This window comes from Anser brachyrhynchus, assembly GCF_964034855.1.
Source record: "Anser brachyrhynchus genome assembly, chromosome: 5".
NCBI lineage: Eukaryota > Metazoa > Chordata > Aves > Anseriformes > Anatidae > Anser > Anser brachyrhynchus.
The window spans coordinates 39,459,975-39,482,153 of record NC_137699.1 but is presented as its reverse complement, the minus strand read 5'-3'; the positions used below and the strand labels follow the sequence as shown (position 1 = coordinate 39,482,153).

At 44.1% G+C, this 22,179-nt stretch overlaps 2 long non-coding RNA genes across 2 annotated transcripts; one reads left to right on the top strand and one right to left on the bottom strand.

Annotated features, from left to right (window-relative positions):
• Positions 1–1,894: 1,894 nt before the first annotated feature.
• LOC308196748 lies at positions 1,895–9,159 on the bottom strand. The gene is made up of 2 exons (XR_013952375.1): positions 7,407–9,159; positions 1,895–5,524 (listed from the first exon to the last, which is right to left on the bottom strand). It is a non-coding gene; the product is annotated as an uncharacterized lncRNA (long non-coding RNA).
• Positions 9,160–9,351: 192 nt separating this feature from the next.
• On the top strand, positions 9,352–20,468 carry LOC308196749. Its single transcript, XR_013952376.1, has 4 exons — positions 9,352–9,540; positions 10,077–10,156; positions 16,697–17,535; positions 18,547–20,468. It is a non-coding gene; the product is annotated as an uncharacterized lncRNA (long non-coding RNA).
• Positions 20,469–22,179: the final 1,711 nt, after the last annotated feature.

The window sequence follows — 22,179 nt, the reverse complement described above, 5'->3', positions numbered from 1 at the left end:
AGAAGAGAAGAGAAGAGAAGAGAAGAGAAGAGAAGAGAAGAGAAGAGAAGAGAAGAGAAGAGAAGAGAAGAGAAAGAGAAGAGAAGAGAAGAGAAGAGAAGAGAAGAGAAGAGAAGAGAAGAGAAGAGAAGAGAAGAGGGAGAAGGAGAAGGAGAAGGAGGAGGAGGGAGGAGAGAGAGGAGGAGGAGGAGGAGGAGGAGGAGAAGGAGAAGGAGAAGGAGAAGAAAAAGAAGAAAAAGAAGAAAAAGAAGAAAAGAAGAAAAAGAAGAAGAAAAGAAGAAAAAGAAGAAAAAGAAGAAAAAGAAGAAAAAGAAGAAAAAGAAAGAAAAGAAGAAGAAAAGAGAAAACTAAAAGTACCTTACGGGTTTGGCACAGGACTTTGAGGTTTGGCAAGGAAATATTCCTGGAGTTAAAAAGGTGTTTTTTGCCATCCCTGCAAAAACCCTGCCCAGTTTGGCTGAGTTATAAGCCCATGAAAGTTACTATTCCTGCATGTGCAGTAGAACTTGTTAGTGGCCCCGCTCTGTTGCTGCGTGAATACTCTGCCCTCGTGGGATTATATTCGCACACCCCACTGAACCCTTAACATCCTTCCACAGTCTGGAAACTGAAAATACGGTCATTCGGTTTTGAACAGCACTAATTTGGTTTCAGAGCTCTGTCATGAGCATTTCCAGAAGAGGACCTCCATTTCCTGCCTGTGCATTGACTCGCTTACTTCTCCCTCAGTGCACCAGGTTCCAGGTCCAGGGTAATGTGTCAGGGAGATTCATCACGTCGTTATTTGATGGTAAAATCACACCCAGTGATAGGGAAGGCAGTGTCAGACTGCAGGAAGATCTGGCAGCAGAGTTTCTCACCAAGCTATTCAGGATTATAACAAAGATTTGGGACTCTTCACAAAGGGTGGAGCTCTCCCCAAATTAGAGAGAGAATTTTCTGAGGAGCCAGCATGGGCTCCAGCAAGGACGAAGCACTGTAGCAAAGCTCTCCACTTCCCAAGAGCAAAGATATACCCCTACGTAAAGAGCTATATGTGCAGGAAGAAAACAAAATCATTTTTTCCCTTAAAAAAACCAAACATGATAAACCCCGTACAACAGATACAAAAGCACCTGCCTGATAGGAAGACACTTTGCTGCACATACTACTTGAGAAGAAGATGGGAGAAAGCTTAGCGTGTGGTGGACATTAGTCATTTCACTTAATGCGGTGCTGGAGGCACTCAGATACATCACCAACCAAACAAAGCTAGGAACTTAAGTAGAATTATACTACGTGTAATATATAAAACGTTACACAATTTGGCATTCAGTGAATTTTAGCAATCACTATCCTGGCATAGATAGTAAAGAACTGAGAGCTTTGGTTTCTACTAAGCAACAGAGTTATATAGAAAATGTCAGCAAAATCTTGTGCTTGGCTTACACTCTGTCATTATAAGGTGTCATTATAGGGCACTAGGCCTAGCATTAGGAAGGGGGAGAAAGAACCTTAGACCCCACAGACAACCACTTCTTTGACTTCCTTCATCACAGTGAATTGTCCATCCATCTAGTGACATTTGTGGTGGTGGTTTTATTTTTGTTTGTTCATTTGGTTGATTGGTTGTTTTTTTCAGTCCTTTAGCTCTGTAGGCTTTATTTGATAATGCACTCATCCTCTGCATTGCTAATGATTTGCTTTTATTTTTCTTTGGGATTCAGGTCTCAACTCTCTGTGGTAAAACCTCAGCCATTGCTTTTTCAAAAGCATTTCCCCATGACACCGTGTGCTTCTGCTACGTGCATTCCTAAGCAACAGCCACCACTGCCATCAGCTCTGCCATGAAGATGCCATCCTGCTTTCCAACACCTTTTTTATAAGCTCTTCTGCTTGCAAGAGCTCAGTGTGATTGTTCCCATGGGGCTAAGGCAGAAAGGCAGTGTCAGAAGCTCAAAACAGAAGGGTTCACCATTATTGCCTGGCCCCATTCTTCCTGTTTAACAGGGGATACCTATCTCCACATACCAAGAGAACACATCAGAACAAATTCTGGATCAGACTAGCAGTTTGTTTATCCTGGAATTATACTTTGGTATAATTGTATGTGCTAAAATAGTTAACACCTTAAAGGCAGACAAAAACTGTAAATGATATAACATTTGAATTGCAAAATTGTAGGTAGGGCATTGACCCAAGTATTTCTGGGTTCTGACATTAGCTATTTCCTGACAAAAAGGAGGAGTGGTATAGCATAAAGTAAGAAGCCAGTATGGAAATTTGGATATTGCAAGCATCCATCATACCAGTGTACACATTATTAGCTATCCTCACTTTGTGCAGACTCATCCATTCATCTGGTCTAAGTGGTAACTCTTCACTCTCTTGAAGGGTGTAAGGAAGATCTTTCTGTACATTTTTGCATCTAGGGTGTTCTGTGTCTGGAACTCTATAGGTTCCACAATGACCGAGCATGCGCAGGGCTGACTGCACTACTCTTGTCACGTAATGAAGGCACCTCCCTGACACTTGGCCCTGTTCAGATGATAACGTCTGAGTTGTTATTTTAAGATTTGATCTAGCATGATTGTTATATGATAGAAATGATGGACATGATGGACACTTGCAATATCCAAAATTCCATAGGAAATGGCCTCTTTGTTGACAAAACCAAAGCTTTTAACTTACATTCAACTTACATTTACTTACATTTTAACTTACATTTAACTTACATTTTTCACTTACATTCTTATGGCTAGCAAAAAACTTGTCTGTTTAACACTGTTTAGACTTGGCTTGGGAAAAACTCATGCTGGCCTCTTGCTCTTTCCAAGGACCTTGACTTAGCATGATCCAAAGCTTTAGCCTTCTTTACAGAAGCAAAATAAAATAATTTTTATTAATCCTGGTGAAAATGAGCCCTGCAGGAAAGCTGTCTGGGGGTGCTAATACAAAATTCAGATTCCATTATAGTGCCTTTTGTGAAGACATGCTCTTAGTAAGGACAGTTTTCCTGCAGGGCTCATTTTCACCAGGAGACATAAGCAGTGATCCTTGCCGAGCTGACAGGTCACTGAATTTGTGTGGAAGTCTAAGGCAGGCTCAGAATTTCACTCAAACCCTTCACTTAGCCTTAAAAAGTTTGGACTGGAAGCCATGGATCGACTCTGTCCCTTCAGATTGTTAACAGATGAGTCACAAACTCATTTCCCCTAGCCCAGCAAGCTGCCAAAACTGTCTCACGGGTAGCAGGTGACAACCTGAATCATAACGTCTGCTGGCCACAGGATATGAATTTCCACCAGGCAAGTGGGAAACCAAGGTGAAAAAAGAGATTGGCATTGCTTGACCCTGTTTTACTCTAAAGCGAGAGGAGGGCAGCATTGACAAGAGGAAATCAGGATGTCCTTTGGGCTCTATCAATGACCTCCACCGTATAACTAGGTACGTGTATCTTGTCCTCTTCCTCCCTCCTGAAATTCTGTTGTTGTCAGTGGTTGAGTTTTCCTTGGTTAACAAAGCCTGTTTTAATTATTATTATTGTTTCTCCAAAACTAAGTTACTTCTGGAAGGACTACAGCATATTCAGTTCTCTGGTCACCTCTTCCCACTTTTATGGATTGTCTTGCTGGCTGAGGAAAGGAGGTTGGGGACTGGGGGATTTTCACTTTATTTTTCTGCAGAGCTGTTAAATTTCTTAATGACATTCTTAAACTAAGACCTGATTCGATTTGCACACGGTATCTAAGCAAAAGGCATTTGGGTCACTTCCAAATATTAAGTCTGTAAATTTTTACCTCTGAGCACAGTGTTGTGGAGGGGAAGGGAGAGAATGAAGCTGAGGCAGCTGCCCTGTTGCTTTTGTCGGTGTCTTCATTTGGACAATCACCACAAACGTCCTGAATTCTTTGCTGTGAGCTCTGAATGAGAAGTAACATGTGTTTGTATGCCTGGCAGCCTATTCCTGGTTTAGGAGAAAGGAAACTGTGCCAGAGGTGTCTTAAGCCACACAGCAGGTCAGTGCAAAAGTCCAGCTGTCTAGTTTCCCAACGCGATGCTTTCCTGATACCAGGGCGATTAGTAATCCTGCTGAAAGTGAGCCCTGAAGGAAAGCTGTCTGGGGGTGCTAACACAGCACCGTGAGATCTGGTGTCCAGAAACACCCTGATATTAGAGTAGCCCCAGGGTCTAACGTGAGCCCGTAGTGGATGTTGCACATCCGCTTCTGACTCATGTGCGTGAAGAGTCTGGGTCTGCAAACTTGCCTCTATAAAAGTGCTGCAGTGGTTTTAATAACCCAGCATCAACAAATACCTACAAACTAGGCAGGGGAGACTATTTCTTTTAGATACAGCTCACATCTCTATTTTCCACTGCATATTAGAAAGGGAAGATGCCCCTTTATCTTAGCTCAGAAGGAAGTTATTATTGTAAGATAAGTCTGAAGATCAAAGTAGCTATATAAATGAGAGGGCATGGCTCACCACCTTTGCATTTGTCTGTGCGCACACACGTGTATGTACATATGCAGGGTTTACATTTACATCTTATTTGCTGATCTAGAAGCTCTTTGCAAACTGGAAGTGCTCCCCCTGTATTTCCACATGCTTATACACCAGCATTATTTGCACTCTCAGCGTTAGACATGTGTTTGTAAGTGTGGAGATGGAACTGTCAGAGGAGGTGAGCTAGCAAGGAGAAGAAGCCACCAGCTGGAGCAGGACCGATCACATCCCATCACCTTCTCCACTGGCAGCAGCGACGTGGGACCTCCGGGTACACCACATTGTCTAGCTCAGCTCAGCTAAATGACTGCCTTCAGTATTGCTTAACTCGGTGGTGTTTAGGTCGAAACCACACCACAGAAAGTGAAGTTCAGAGGGAATGGAAACGCGAGCTGAGCCCCCAGAGCAGCCCGTTGCCACAGAACCCCTCCGGCCCCCCAGTAGCTGAGCTTCCCACAAGCGAGCACCCGAGCCGACCCTCCCGAGGTTACAGGATGCTGTATGACGAGATCAGAGCCAGCAGCGGTAGCATGGCTGCAGGCCAGGAACAAGGCTAGTTCTTCAGGTCTGAGCTTTGTTGACTCTGGCGTGGATTTTTCCATGATGGGTGTCTGGATGCTAGTATGCTGAAGGAGAGGCAGAGCTGGTTTGACAGATCCCTGCTTGTGTTACAGTGAAATTCCTGTAGCAGCGAACATTTTCAGCCATGTGGAAATCTTCTGATGTTGTGAGCTGTGTTCAGAATGGTAGCAATTCTTCCACAAGCATGTGGATAAAGACTTTAAGCAGAGGGAAGGAAGGCTCTGGATATAGCTTCTGTGCATGAGATCCACACACACTTGTTTCAATAAGACGAACTGGTCGAGCACAATATTGCACAGGCCAGCCCAGACAGTCGGTCCAAAAAGGTAGGATTGAGGTCATTTAATAGCAGCAGTTTCTCACACTGTGAACACGTCAGCTTAGAACTCAGTTATCAAATATTGCTGAAAGATGCAGATGCATAAGGTTATATTTGGTTATACAGCAATCTGGATCTGCACAAGGAAAGCAGAATTAAGGTGGCATATATATTATGAACTTTCAAATGTTATTCCATTACTGCAAATCCTGAATGTCACATTAATTTGGATTACTGTACTTTAAATAATTCATTCAGAAGAGAGAGTGAAAAAAGAATAAAAATCTTAAAGCCTTTCAGATTCAGCTTAGAATTAAGCTTTGGGGGTAAAATTTTGGGTGAATCCAAGCAAAACTTCCAAATTTTTCATGACTTCCACCTGAAGTCACCCTGCTCAAGCCACTTCCAAAAGCTTCTGAAAGTTAACAGGTTCCAGAGAAGCTAGTGAAGCTGTGGGTTTGCCCTGAAACCTGAAACTTCAAGAAATGCAGATGTTTGCTACAAATGCTCTGCAGAGATCCAGTTGTGGCATGCGGGCAGGCTTCCAGAAGGGTTCAGTTCAGTGTGCCTCACAGCAAGCCAGGCTGAAAAATGTCAAACAAAAGGGCACAGGGACAGTGTATGGTGACAGCCTACATCTAGGAAAGAAGGGAGTTTTAAAAAATCTTTTTCCATGCACAGTTTTCACTCGTAATGACGGATTTATCTTGAAACCTGTCTTGCTCATCAAGAAAACAGCAGCACAGTGTGTGAAGGAACTGGAAAGAAAGGTAATGTTAAAAGATGATACTGAGCCTATGCAGCCTTGAGGACCAAGGGACACACAGAGACACAGTAAAGGAAAAGCGTCAAATGGAAATTAAAAGCTGTCGGTACAATTAAACTTGAGGAGTAGATAAGACTGCTCAACAGTGCAGACCCAGAAGGTGAGATAAGGACATTGCACTCCGTGAAAGTGCCAGGGGGCAAGGCAGAGCATTTTGTGGAAAGTTTGGAAGTGTCAGAGGATCATGTATCCTCATTAAAAAAGAAAAAAAAAAAGTGATTGCAAGTTAAGGATGATGAAAAGGATTGCTCAGTGCTGTACCAGTTAGGAAAGAGTTAACAAAATGAAAATCGATGGAAGGCAGAAAAATGGAAAGTAGATGACAATACCAGTGAAGTAGCAATCAGCACAAATGGTGGGAGAAATATGTAGACATCATTCATAAAAGACCTAAGCCACTCCGTTAAAACATTTACAGAATGCAGGAAAATGTGCACAGAGTGAGGAAAGGGATTCCTCATGTGATGAGGAGGGGACTTTAGAGGACTGTAATATAAATTACAAATATAAATATAATAAAACACAGCAAACTGAAAAGTATTTTCCAATTAATAGTTGCAATCTGATTTACCCTGTAAGGATCAGGGATGGAGCACACAGAGGACTCCATGTGACCTCAAACCAAAAACCCACTGACAAACAAACACCCAAAAATGAATGAAAGGGGATGCTTTTAATTGTCCATAAAAATAAAATCCATTCTGAGGTGGCATGAGCCAAATTATTAAGTAAATTGACTGCAGTGGCAGGATTTTAACAGATCTCCTTGAACAGAAAGTGCTCCAAGATCCACACTTTGAGAGCACCCTTTGGCAGATACTGCATTCTTAAATTGCCTTTTTGAGTATATTCAGCATGGCTCTTCTGGCAACAGGAAGATGAGCCTGGGTGCTATGTCTAGAAGAGAAGCTCTTCCCCTAGGCTACCTGATTTGTCAGGCACGACCTGCCCTTAGTGAAGCTATGTGGGCTGTTACCAACCCCTTCCCTATTTTCTCTGGGCCTTAGCAGAGTTTCCAGGAGGATCTGCTCCATCATCTTGCCAGGCACAATGGTGAGGGTATTCCTTTTTATCTGAGTGCATGCTCAGGACAAGGAAAATGAAAACTGATTCAGAAGCTGAAAATAATTTGCTGAATTATTTTTTGTTATTAGTTCTGAAACTCAACAATCTGTTGCTAGTATGGACTTACCTAAAAAAAAGTTGTGTGACACAGCAGATCAGTAAGACTGGCTGAAAATCCCTTGGGAACTGACTGTAACATGCCTACTGTTGTATTCAAGCAACCTGAAGGCTTATGGCACTTTATCTGTTACAGGTTGCTATCTTTATGGGCTTTTAAGTAATAAAGGAAACCTAAAAGGGGTTCTAACAGGTGGCATGATTTGATACAAAACAGCATTTCTTAATCTGTTGTCAATGAGACATTGGGAGGTGGGCTGCAAAGCACTTTCAAGTTATTTCCTTCAAAACCTACACACACATATTCCCACAAGTTCAAATAAGGAAAATTAGCTAAAATTTAGCAGCATCCTACAATATATCTCAAGAGCCTGTTTATTTCAAAAGAAGGTATTGTGCCTTTAATAGCCCATTCAACTATTTTTGTAACAGTGACACCCACGGTACTTAAATTGACTTTGTTTTGATATGACTTGACACAATGACAAAAAACAATGACATATGAACACAATGGCAAGTGCTTGTCCCAGGTACCTCAAGTATTGTGTCATACATGTGAGGGGTGGGTGGGAAATCCTATTCAAGGGGGGAAGTTCCTTATGCTGACAGGTCAGAGTGGGATTAGAAATCTAGCAAGCACTGGCTGCTTGCAAGAGAAGACTGGAGAGGTACAGGACAGATTTCAGGTTTTGAATACTATAGAGAAGAATATATATATGTATATATATTAGTTTATTTTATGCCTAATTTCCGTTTCTAGTTAAAACTTCATCTGGAGATCAGTCTTGATTGTCAAGCAAATAGCATTCATTTAATTTCAACATCAAGACGTTGCAGGTTGGGCATTATGAAATACAGCACTATTGGCTTTAAAGGAGCCTGGCCAGATGCATTTGGCTCTCTGTGCTGAATTTATCTTCATTGTTTTGTGCTCTGCCTGGTAAGTCGCCCCAAGGAGCATTTGTGTGATGAGAGATTTCCTGTCTAGGGTTTTACCTTTGTAACGCTTGTGTTCTCTGTCTACTTGCCCAATGTGGCAACAGCAGAGCAAGCTGTAGAAAGAGAGTGCATCAGAAGGAGGAGTTGAGGTCCTCAGACTTGTGACTGAGTTGCTGAGTGATTTTTTGGCTCTGCCTTGATAGCTTGTGAAGTAGAATAACCGCAGGACGAAGTTAACACACTTTCTGGTTTTCAGAGGAGCTAGGTGGTGAGATTTGATTCACTAGTACTAGTAAAGCTTGGTGAGACCTTTGCATAAAAAGAATTGCAGAAACAATAGCAATGTGGCCATTAATTGAAGAACAGTAAATATTTTGCACTTCTGCAGTGTTCATGAAAAACAAACAAACAAAAACAAAAAACCACAGGGGGCTTCTTTAGTAAATAAGAGAACCTATTTTTTTCAGGCATCATTAACAAAGATTAAAATGTAAAGCCTCAGCAATGTAAATGCAGGGGTTTTGCATTGCTGTGATAATTAAATTGCTGCAGGGAATGGGTTGCAGGTTCCTAAATTAGGATTCTCCAGTTCTAGCTCAGGTTGGATCAAAGAGATCCATAACTCAGCTCCATCATGTGTCTTCATCTGCCTGCTCTGTATATCCCTGTGTGCCTCTAGGATAAAATCTGCCTCCATTTCGGCCAAAGCTTGGAGCCACTCAGCTCTGTTCATTAGGAGCTCCAGAGGTAGCTCATTTCTCTGTCTAAGGACCAAAGAAGCCACAAAGAAAAGTTGCAGAAGATTTGGGGAGCAGGAATCCGCAGTGGACACAAGGAGCATTTTGTTTAGTGGTTTGCTAAAGAAAAATAAATAAATAAATAAATAAATAAATAAATAAATAAATAAAGCTGGCCTGAGAGATGCCTGGGTGGAGTTGCAAGTCCTTCCTGGGCTGGAGCCAGTGGCTGGTTACATCCCCAGCACACCCTTCCTCTTTCCGCTGGTGCCAGGGGGAGATGAGGGTGCTGCCAGGGAAGAAGAGAGCAGCCCATTGTAGGGTGCACCTGCAGGGAGCTCCCCCCCAAAAGTTCACACCCGCGCTTGGCTTTGATGGATTTAGGGACCTTACTGAATGCATGGTTTGCTTCTGCCAGAGCAGAGTTCTAGCCACTGTGTCAGGAAGATGAATTTTCTTCTTGCTAAGGTGAGGGTTCCCTGTGCCTTTGCCTGGAGCAGCTGGGGCTGGCTGGGGTGGCAGGGAGACTGAGGCCAGCCAGATCAGGGCTAGGGGAGGTGCTGTGTGCTTACCCTCTTAAACTGACAATCCTACAACCGCTGTTTGAACAGGCACGCTCTAGAAATAGCCATGCCATTATCTATCTCATGCATCACCTAAAAGCCAGGCAGACTTGACAGCAAATGGGACCAAGCCGTAAATGAACTTGCACTGCGTGACTTCATAGGTCAAAAGGACAGGGAGGGGAGAAAAGGGGGAGGAGAAAGAAAACAACTTAGAGCTTCGTTTCAGGCCCATTTCTCTCTCTCCAGCAGTCAGACAGGTTCCTGCTTAAATCAGGCAACTCCATTTCTCATTCTGAATGAATCACTGCAATTCTGAGACAGAAATATTAAAGGAACTGTCTGTCTGTCTTCTGCTCTCCTACACCTTTGCCATTCTCTGCCACCCAAATCATTATGACAGCTCATCTGTGGCTAATAATTGGCATTTGCCTTTTGCAGGACTAAGGATAAAGAAGCTGCCTCTGTAGGAAGCGGTGTGACACATTCCCTCTTCCGATGGGAGCATCCCCAAGAATAAGGTGAGAAGATGGATTAATGATTTCTGGGTACTTATTTCTAAGGACGCAGGAAGTAAAGTGCTATACACCGCTTTACATTTGAGAACACTATGGCAGAGCGAGCCATCACTCCACTCTCCCAGAGCACTTCCTCCCAAAGGAAGGGAGGGATGGGACATATACATTAAATCATCAATAATTGTTCTCAACCTTTCTTGCAATTTTACAGGGACATCCCTTTCTACAAAGTGGGTAACTGTACTCCAAACTATTGACCCAAGCCTTCACTGGCATGTTTTGTGGCACGCAGCAAGCAGCATGCCCAAATGGGCAGCTCAAGACATACTTTGACTGTAGAGGAGGTCACAGTGTTGGCCATGGTGCTCGCTTCCAGTTTCATGGCAGGAAAGACTGGGTTAATATTGGGAAGAAATTCCCTGGGGCATCTCTGGGTAATCTGCCCATGTCAAAAGCAGGCAGGTCTGTCAGAAAACACAGAAAATGGGCATGACGGAAGACACAGAAAATGGGCATGTCATCCTAGGCTGACACCTGCAGCATTTTCTTAAAAGAAAGTGGGTTTTATTCTAGTTTTCCCCTTCTTGTTCTGTCCCAGACTCTCTGTTTAAGCACACATACTACAGGCCTCTCTTGAACTTGCAGGCATGCAGAGCTGTTTCCGCCCTTTCTAAGCTCCTCTGGCATAAAACAGTGGGAGGGGAGGAGACAGGATGAACTTTCACGCAGCATCCATATCGTATTTGCTCTGTCATGTCACAGGCAACGTATGTTTTATGAATTACAGAAACAACCTCTGTGATCATAGCATGCCCTCTGCTTTTTTCTAGCCTAAATGAAGCCCACCAAGTGTACAGAAGGGTATGATGGGCTTGCCTGTGAAAACTGGGGATGGTGCTTCTTGTAAACCCAAGCAGCATCTTCTGTTCTTATGTTCCTTCTCATTCAGTGCTGAACAAACTGATATTTGAAGAAAGCACTGCCCTGCTTTTAGGATGGGATGTAGAACATGAATAATGGCTCTTTGTGGCCACTGAAGATCTGTAATACTGGAGGAGAAAGAGCACCCATTGCTACTGTCTGGTATCAATGGCTCGAGGGCTATTCTGATGGGGGATGAACCTACTACTTGCGTTAGGCTTAGTGGAGGCAAATCCTCCATTCATTTTCAGGAACAGGGAACAACCTAGCTGCTGAAATGCAGCCACATGTGGGTAAGTGCACACTTGCTATCTAGTAGAAGCTCCTCTGAAAACTTATTCTGAAAACCAGTGAGCATGTCATAGGTTTCAAAACCACCGGGACTTGTTCTGTCACCTGATCTGACTTAGAAGCGTGCCAGGAAGGAGGCAGGTACCAGATTTTGCAAATGTAGGGTAGAGATGTCTCTTCCCAAAGGCCCTCAGGAGCAGTGGCCACCAGAGGAGACCTCCTGCTCGCTGCCGTGCTGCCGCCCAGGGACAGCTCTCAGCAGCCTGGCAGAGGGGGGCAGGCTCCTGGGCACAGAAATGGCTCTGGCCATGCCCTGGGTCAGCATCCAGAAGTATCTGGAGAGACAGGGGCTTGTGGCAAAGTCCCCTCACAGAGGCAATGTTCCCATACCAACCTCCTTCAGAAAACTGACATTAATGCTTGACAAATTCAGGACATTATTACTCCTCATTTTTCAACAGCTGGGAGGCAGAAAAGTTTTTTTTTTTTTTTAAATGCTTTCAGTTTAAAAAAAAGGAAGATTGAAAAGGGAAATCCATTTTTTTTAACCAGCTCTAGGATTATAAATGGTGACGATGACCTGCTGACAGCCCAGCTGTAAATAACGGCGACAGTATTTGTTAGCAAGGTCATGTTTACCGAGACTTAAAATTAGTTAGCAGACTTATCTCACAAAGTTGTTAAAGCCTATGACATCTTTCGGGGAACGGAGAAGTCCTATTTTTAGCATTTCCTCTTTCTAAAACTTACTTCCTTTTTGGGGAGCTTTGTTCTTCCTTGCCAGGGTGGTGCTGATTTCCTCCCTGCTTTCTTACCCCCTTACTCCTAACTTCCCCTCCCCTAGCAGCACGGCACTCTGTTTTGGTGTGACGTCCCCTCATCCAAATTTGGTGTCACATTCCGGCACCCTAATGGGCTAATGTGCCGCCGCCGAAAATAAATGCTGCAGTGGCCTCTCCCAAATGCGTATGGACTCAGCTGGGTCTCCAGGACTTTTTATAGCCCTTCAGCTCAGTCCTATCTTTGGTAGCATCAGCATTTCCATAGCAACCAACTGTGATGTCAAAGTAACATGTTTTTTGGTGAGAACAGCAGGAAGCGGCGAACCCTTCATAAGCAAAGATCCAATTTTCATGCAAATGTCTCTCAAAATGTCTGCCAACCGCTGTTTATGCTCCTAATTCTAATTACCTCACTGTTACCTCGCTGTCCCCCATCTGTCATGCCCACCTGGTGTCCCCTCTTCAGTTAGGTAACGCAGTGTGCGCTTCCTTAGGGGAATATCTGAGCACTGGGGAGGAGAAAAGTGCACTCCATTCAAAGCAGAGGAAGCAGTAATAGGAATGGAAGAGATGTAGCAGTAGCATGTTAAAATATAACAACACTTTTTTTTTTTTTTTTTGTAAACCAGAACTGGTGTAATTGGCCAATATCAGCTATTTCCAGCCTCTTACAGTTGTAGATATTTTTTTCCAGTGGATGCGTAGATTGCAAGTGATGCGAATTGAGCCTCCTGACATGTGGTTTTTGGTGGTACTTTTCAGGACCTCTTATAAGCAGGATCTCAGGGCTCTGCAGCCCATAGCTGAAGAATCATAGGTTCATATACTATACTGACAACTCGTAAGGGAAAGAAGCAAAGAAATGAGCTTTTAAGTTGCAAAGGCTACATGCTAACTGGATCTTAAATAAACCCTCAAGACCATGGATTCTGCCTTGTCCTTGTCAAGCTGCAGTGCTGCCCCTGTGCATGTCCTCTAACCCAGAAGACAGCAGTGAGCGGTGGGGGTTTCCACTTGGAATAGCATCTGTCCATCTTTACTGCAGCACTGCATATTCTTTGGACCAAAACACTCACGTGATGGAGACTGCCTTGTGGTGTTAAGGATTAACCCTGTAATTTGCAACAAGTTTGATTTGTAGGAGAGAGTTCTCTCACCACCAAGGGTGGGAAAAACAACATATTGTAACTTAATGCTGAAAAGACTAGAATTTATCTACTCAGAGCTCTCCTAAGCGTTACCTGCTCTGTTGGACTGATTCTGTTTTTAGGGTCCTTGCTTCATAGGGTGACTGCAGTCTAAAAAGCAAGGTGTGCTGCAGGCTAGAGGATATGTTTGGAGATATGAGGCCTGGAGCTGGGAGGGATGCAGGAAAGCAGTTGCAGGTCAGGACTGCAATGAGTTCTCCAGCCTGCCTGTCAAGAGAGAACACGAGCAGAGGGCTGGGAGTGCTGAAAATCAAGGGAGAGGGTAGATTCAAACACGGAGCAGCTTTTATTCAAGGAAAATTCCCTTGCATGCAAGTGAAGTAAAGAAGTGTCTCTTCTTTATCCACAGCAGTGAATGGGCTTTAGCCAATTCTAACCTGGGCAATAGAGAGTCAATCTACTCCTCCCTGCCCAGCCTGAATCAACAAAGAAATGAGTTTTCCTCCTCTTTAATTACTGGTACGTCACTGGCTCAATGGCAACTGAAAATGCACTGTGGTTTCTCTGGCTCCTAATTTTTTATAAGCATATATATACAAAACAGTGCTGAGAGGGGAAAATGAATTACTTACTCTATGGCCCTACAGAGAAAGCAAGATCACACAAATTCTCCATTTGTATTTACTACACGGGAAGACACAAGCGGGACTCTTACTCATCTAGAAATTGGCTCACAGACTGGCTTCTCCCCAAGGTTGTAAAGTGCAGCAATGGTGGGGGAAATAAAAGCACAAAGCCAGGCCTACATGCAGAAAAGAGGGCTCTGCCAGGCACTGGCTGCTGCCCTACATCCTTCAGTGCCATGTTGTGACAGTGGGGAGGACAGAAAATGTTAGAAATACTAATAGAAATAGACAATAAAGGATGGCATAAACTTTGCAAGCTAGTTTTTAAATTTAATGGCAAACTGATTGTTATTCCAAGAAACTTTGTATGGGTTCTACTTTTTAGTTGCAATGTGTGCTATCTTTCATTTTTATCAAAAGAACTTTTTTAAATCCATTGAGAAAATATGTATTTCTGTGACCTGAGAGGTCACACACATATTCCTTCATGCATTTGATCAGTGTTTTAAACACCTGTACCACAGACCCATTCTAAAAAAAAACATTTCAAGCTGTATATAGAAGTAAGGCCCATTAGCACTAGACATACTGCCTCATCATTGTAAGGGAGGCCAAAATAATGCTACATGCTGATGAATTGGTGTAGCTAAATCCCTTAGTTGCTAATCTGGGACCATATATGCCAAACCAATTAGTTCTCCATCCAGTCTTGAACACACATCTCCATGCAAAAGCAGTGGACAGTTAGAAGAAGAGGCCCAAGAAATTAGAGCATGAGATGTCAGGACTTCAGCGGACCAAATCTGGGAGTCAGCTGCATTTCTAGTTAAAATCTGTCACAACTGCTATGCCCTAGACTGGAGGCCAGGAACTTCATGGTCCTGAATACATGTTGTTTTCTCCAGCTGAGTCACTTCAGGCTGTTGTGCAATCCCCCCAGGGAAATGATGGATGGAACATGCATTCCTTCTCTTCCTAGTCAGGGTAGGAGGACCACAGCACTCTGGGACGATGGGTAGGGGAAAAGGCACCCTCAACCCCCTATCTTGTGCTTCTGGGATGTCACCTGCAAAGGAACCTTTCGGTATTCCCAAAGATAGCCACATGCAGGTCTTCCCCTTGGCAGAAAACCTCCACGGACTCCAAAGAGGGTTATTGACAATTGCCTGGCCAGAGAGCCTTCACAGAGGCCTGTGTCAGCCTAATCTCAGATTATGGCACTCAGACACAGTGCCATGCTCTATTTCTAATCCTGAAAATTTTCTGATTTTTTTTTTTTTTAAAAGCCAGGTTTTCATTATCTTTAGCTCCTCCTAATGGTAAACATGGAATTTCTGGATTTCGGTTTTTATCACTACTAGATCTGTGCAGCACTGTTGACCTGTGAGATGCAGAAGATCCTGTACCTCTGGAAAGAGGTTGCCAAAAGGTGGACAAAATCTCACACCTCAAAATGATGGGCCACTTTGGAAAGTTTGGTTTTGTTCTCTTTTTGGGGAAGGGAGATAATTTCCAAGGTAGCAGGTAATACAATAAATTGCTTTGAGATCTTCGGGTAGATGATGCTGGAACCATGAAAGCTTTCAGGCTGGAGTAGGGGTTAAGACTTTATAAATTCTCTTTTGGATAATGAAACCATTAATTAACTGGAACCACCTTTGTTTAGGCTGAAAACCAAATAGCTCCTATTGAAGCTTTGGGATTGCTCTAATGCCAGGACTCACTGTACTACAGCATCTCTCTTTAGAGCAGAAGAAATCAACTCAGAGAAGAGTTTTATCACAAGCCTCTTAATACAGTTTGGTACTGCCATCCTAGAGACACCCTAGTTAAGCTCTGACAGGAGTCAGCTCTTCCTCCAGCACACTGAGTACTGCCTATAATGCTTCATAGAAGCTAATAACACAAAGGAGACCAGCTCAGACAACCAGTGCCTCCTCAGGGAAGGCAGCTAGGTAACTCCCCAAGGAGTTTAGAAAAGGAAACGTCTGTCAGCACTCAAGCAGCCAGCGTCAAACCCCAAAAGTCTTGCTCTCAGACTGTCCAGACCTTCTTCATGTGCAACACCAGCAAGATTAGGCAAATCAGTACTCTGGAAACCCTTATTTCTGCCTCTCTCTAGGTTTGGTATTTCAGTGCTGGCAAGAATATTAGAAAGCATTTTTCCTTTTTATTGCCAGCACATTTAGGTCTATGAACTATCTGCAGAAACTGGTCTTTAATAACCCCTCTACACTTTACCCTTCCAGTTGAAACCTTTGAATGAAATAATGACAATATTCTGCATCTCTGTGCAGCAATGGGGAAAAGCTGTGGAAGTGACCCAGGGCTACGCAAAACCACATTCTTCTACTTTTTGTACTGTGATTTTTGCAACTGCTCTGCAATGTCATATTCTGCATTAAAGAGTTTTCTTTTTAACAGTGTTAGCAATTGCCCAAGGGCTAGACATTATCTTCAGAGCATTAACTCATGTTCTGGTTCACATACCATGCCAAAAATGGGGGGAAAAATAATCTGCTTATTTGAAATCCTTGATAAAAAATGTTGAGATTCTAAATGGCTAAACTTCACAGCAGATTCTCCATGACAAGCACCAGCTGTACTTCACCAGATTTACCTAGTGGTAAAGTGTACTACGGGATTGTGCCATGACCTGCATGGCTGGTGGTTTTGTGACCGGTCACTGGAAAGTTAACTTATGTATACATGTACAGTAGCATTTCAGATCTAACTTAGGCTTTTGTTTTTAAGGTATTATTTCTTTCCTTGCAGATAATGAAAACAGTCCAGTCCCCCGGTGTTTATACAGATACTGGAATTTAATTAATTTACTCAGCTATCAAATTTTTATTCATTTATTCATCTAGCAAAACTGATAACAGCCATAGGATTTGTTGGTTGTACTAGATAAGGGCTCGAAGCAAAGTTTCAGTCCTGAATCTTTGGAAGTCTGGACAGAAAAAGGGAGGAAAAAAGACGAGTTTGGAAACTGGCACTACCTCTGCATATATATCCTAGCCTATGAAAAGAGAAAGGATATGTTTAGCCCTGTTGGCAGCAGAAAGGCAAGCTGTAGAGATATTGCCCTCTGCCCGTACCCGTTTCCAGATGCCAGGGTGATGCAAGGAGCTGAGACACCCAGTGAGACGGGTGCTTCCAGTGAGGTGGGAGAAAAGCATTTTCCCCGTGATCAGAATGCTTAATGTTCAGAGACTGGTCCTCACCACCCCACAAGATGTCTGTGTACAGGCCATGGGGAGACATTCCCTGCTTCCTTCCAGCTTTATAATCCCATGGGCCCATCAATAAACCGAAGCTGCAGCACAGGACAAGGAAGCTGTTGTGGTGACACCTGGCCACTGTGAACACTGTCCCAAAAGACAGTGTTGCTTCAGGGGGAAGACAATATTGCTTCAGCCCCAAACAGAAATCACGAGTACAGTCCAAAAACAGCACTAAGTACCCCCAAACACTGGCACAGACAATTCAGCATGGGACGCTAAAAGCAAGCCAACATGGGGTGTCCTGCTTACACATCACACGACAGGAGGAGGGAATTCTGCTGCGCTGTGGCAGGATGGCAGGAAAGCAAAGAAACCGCTGAAGACCAGGTAAGGGGACCTTAAAGCCCATCTAATTGCAACCCCCTGACATGGGCAGGGACACCTCCCACCAGAATAGGCTTCCTCTAGCCCCATCCAGCCTGGCCTTGGGCACCTCCAGGCATGGGGCCTCCACAGCTTCTCTGGGCGGCCTGTGCCAGGGCTTCACCACCCTCTGAGTGAAGGATTTCTTCCTTGTATCTAATCTAAACCTACTTCTCTTTCAATTTAAAGCCATTCCCCCTTGTCCTGTCACCACACCCCCTGACAAAGAGTCCCTCCCCAGCTCTCCTGCAGCTGCCTTTAGGCCTGGGCAGGCCGCTGTGAGGGCTCCCCGGGGCCTTCTTGTGCTGGGGGCACAGGAAGAACACGGATGCTTGGTGTCCCCAAAGCATATTTATAGGAATCATAACAGAGATTTTCATGGAAAAGTCAATATAAGACTGTCTTTGTGCATAGCCTTAATGAGAACAGACTTATTATTGCATCGATCACTGGTGTCTTCCAGGGACAGCTTAAACTTTTCTTAGCTTTGACCACAAATTGCTTCAGTGCAGGATTTTCTACAGGAAAAAAAAAAAAAGGCAGTGCATTTCTTCTAAAAACCTCGACATGCCAACACTGGAAAGAATGAAGTCAGAACTAAACTGAAGGGGTCACTGCGCCATCCTCTGTAGCGGGGAGGGCAGTGGCACCCCACAGGGCCCCAAGCCCCCACCCCGTGAGCTCCATGCACTTACAGGGAAAGTGAGAGCCTTGATTTCAAGCTTGGGGATGGCCAGGCTTAGAGAGCATCTGCAAGGCAGCTTAAAAACAACTGCCACTGAGAATTGTCCCTGTTAGCAATCTCTCCAGGTCGTAAAGTGGCAGCTGTAATTAAGGAGGAGCCTTGTTCAGAGCACGTCTGTCTTTCACAGGTGCCAGTTTTGCACCTCTCCACCTTTTACGTTTATTTCGGGGCCGCACAAGCCAGTGTGGCTTGTCGTTGTTTGCTAAGCAGGATTGTTTTGCTTCCCACAGGAAATACCAGATGTCGCAAATTCTCTTTTATTGCTAAAGGGATGTCTCTGCTTGGGGGATGTCTGACACAGAAGGGCAGCCCTCTGTCTCCCTTTCTCTCTGATGAGCATTCTGCTCGGGGTGCCAGGCCTGGCATCACTGAGATGGCCTTCCCCGATCCTGTTGTTACGTTGCAAAGCCTTTCAGACTTTGGACTGAGCAGCTCCAGTCAGCAGATTGTGAATGACTCAAATGCTCTTCATCAGCAGATGTTGAACCTCCCCATTTCACTTTCCAGGAAGGGGGAAGAGATTGATTTATTCACTTTGCCGGGGTGGCAGAGGACAGAAGCGAACTCTAAAAAGGAACAACATATTCTCTGACATTTTTCAAATCCTGAGGCTTAATGCATGCAATCTGCCCTTCCAGGATTTCAGTCCTCTCATGAGTGATATTTTAATTTGCATCCAATTACAATTAGAGTGTGCACCATTTAACTTTCTAAGGGAACTCTGACAAGCTGATATGCAAGATGCTCCTCACAGTTTAGTGACAAACTGGTTGCAGAAAGCTATTGCAACTGTGTGTGCACGTGTTTTTGGATCACTGCTTCTCAGAGAGGCCAAACTGCTCGTCTTTGTCGTATGTTCCGTGCTGCAAACTGGCGAGGGAGATTCTTCTGCTCAAGGAGTGACAGAAGGGAGAAGGAGAAAGGGAGAAGTCTATCGTCGGGAAGAAACGTCATGCAAATGCCCCACACTGCTGTGCTGAAGTCCTGAGTGAAGGCTTGGTTTTATTGCTCACATTCACTTTTATTACAAGAGCAATTAGAGATATCAAAACTTTTGTTGGACATGGTGCAAACGAAATAAATTGCCCATCCCCACTCCTCACATTACTGATAATCTAACAACAATAAGCTAACCTGAAGCCTCTAAGTGGCTGGGAATTTATCACCCTAGGAAGATGCAGATCACCGATCACCTTCCCCTTGCAGGCTCAAGCCTTTAACAACCACTTTGTGGCTATATCTGCTGGACCTTTTCCTGCTCTGAAGGCTGGCAATTGGTTTCACCACCTTGGTTTCTGTATCACAGAACCTGCAAACTGCTTTTATCACCAGACAGCGCTTCCTGGAGCAGGAGAGCAGGCTGAGGAAAAGAGGAAAGAAGAAGTCTCCCCCATTTTTGCACACAGTGCTGCCTCAAGCAGTGGGCTCTGTGGCTGTATACCTGTTTTTTGTGTTCCCCAGCAGAAACTCCCAATAAATATGCACTGTGTGACTTGTCTTGCAAGGGAGCAGTGACAACTCCAGTCATGCAGAAGTAGGACTGGACTTTTCTGCTCCTCCTTGTTCCAACAAAACAGTAACATCCCAGTCCCCTACACAGTGACTGCTTTTTCCTTTGAAAACTAGGGGAAACCAAATGTCTAAGCCATGATCCAGGGGCTCAGATCTGCAGAGCGACTTGCACTCATGGCCACTGTTAGGAAGAGAGAGCTGCAGTTGGATGGTTCCTGCAAAGTTAAACAAAGCCCTGATCTGACTACAACAAAATTCCCATTAAAAATCCTGATTTGTAGGATTTTATGCTTCTATGAATAAAGCTAAAATGTAGGCTATTGCCTAAATGTATATTCAGCAGAGGTCTCTGGTATGGCTGTGAGTTTTTTGTCCCCGGGACACTTGACACTACTTGAAAAATAGGAGAGGAGCATGCAGACACCTGGGGATGGGGTTACACTGCTATGCTCTGCTCCTGCTGGTCTTCTGTCTTGGTCACCAGCTGGGGAGATGGCCTTAAAGCCCTCGTGACATTTATCCTCAGTGCTGGTACTTGCATTTCATTAGGGAAGGCCAAATCATGTTCTCAAAGACACATGGACAGGATAGAAGAAAGCTGAATCTGATGATGCAGGTACAGAGCCTTTTGGAGATCCTTTGCTCTCCCCCTTTAACAAAGGCAACGTGCTCCTTTCGGTGACGAGGAAGGCTTAAATGGGATGACTAAAGAAGGCCTGAAATCTTCTCTGCCTTTGAAAAGAGAAATTAACTATTTTTTCCTCAGATTGTTTTTCTAATTACAGATAAAGCCAAGTGCCACCTGGCTTTTCCTCTAAAGTAGTGCAGAAGTAGGTGAGCTAATGCCATTACATTACAGGCATCAACAACAGAACTCATTTGAAACAGACCAGTAAGGAAAGGCACCCGCTTAAAACCACGTTTTCTTTTGTCAACACTTAATCAATTCAGACTTTAGACAAAAAGCTGGGAGAAAAGACTCTGAAAGTTTTGAGTGCACCTGATGCTTAGTTTTACCTTCCTCTGGCAGATCTACAAATAAAGGCAGGGGGAAAGGGTTATTTCTTGCTGCCCCCAGAAAGAAGCACCACAAAGACAATGAACTTAAGATTCTCTCTGGCTTCCTCTCTGCAGAAAGGGTGCCATCCGTTCATGTTTTTCTTTCGGTAATGACCCGGTGTCTCAGCCAGCTCAAATCTAACTAGATAAAACTCAAGACTGATGAAATCAGAGCTTCTTCAGACAAACCCTTCAGGGAGCTTCATGGCTTTGCTATTGTTCTCAGTCTTCTCATGGTTATGAGTTAAATCCTCTTGATATTGATGCATCCTATCTACATCCTAGCCCCCCTGTCTTGCCTTTAGACCCTGGAATTTATGATGCTAAGCTGATCAAAATTTCTGAAGAGTTCACAAGCCGCTTTTGCTGCACTTGTGGCTCTGTGTAACATTGGTTACTTTGCCATTTTGTTTGGGTGCTGCAAATGGAGCACTTACTAAGCGAGCCCTCCACAAAGCCTTGCAAGGGGTCACACTGCAGCGTGGTGGAGCCAGACCAGAACCCAGAGCCCAGCAGTCCTGCCCCAGAGAAGGGGCAGGGAAACTTTTCTCTTCATACATAGCAGTTCCCCCCACCCACTGGTCTCTAATCAGGGACTAAAGCTCGAGTCTTGCAGAGATTACAAATAGGGAACTATTTGCAGTGAGAGCACAGGCAACCTCTGATAAGCTGACGTTTCCTGACCAAGCAATGCTTTGCCAAGCAGTTCCCTCCCCTGAGCTCTTTCTGTGCTTCTGTTTGCTGTGCCAACTGCTAGAAAATACGGTGTGATGGCATCATTATTTGCATGTTATTATTCTGCTTTTAATTTAAAGCAGCAGAGAATCTGAGGCAGATCTGCTGAGCTGGAGCCTGGAAAGAAACCACAGGGAAAAGTGTCTGTTTGCTGCAGTGCAAACGGCATAGCATCGATCCTGGCCTGTTATGGGACTGACCCCAGTCCTGTGTGGACTGCTTCCAATCATGTCTGTCTGTCTTCTCCTGCTAATCCATTAATATAAAGAGCAGAAAGGAAATTTAAACCATCCTAATCACTTTTCACTGGGCCACAGCTCTGCCTCTGTCCATGCACATGCTTTGTCGTTGCTAGCAGGTGATCATTGCTTATATAGAAAGAATTAAGAGTGGCTGGCTCTTTTCTCGTAACATTTTCCCCAAGGTAAGTGGTGCAGCAAAGTACATGGAGTAAAAGGCAAAGTCTCCTGCAGCACTTAAGCTCAATTACATTGCCGCAGTCTCAATGTGCAGTCGTGTGCCACTGAGGAATGACCAATACATGGCAAAGAATACAG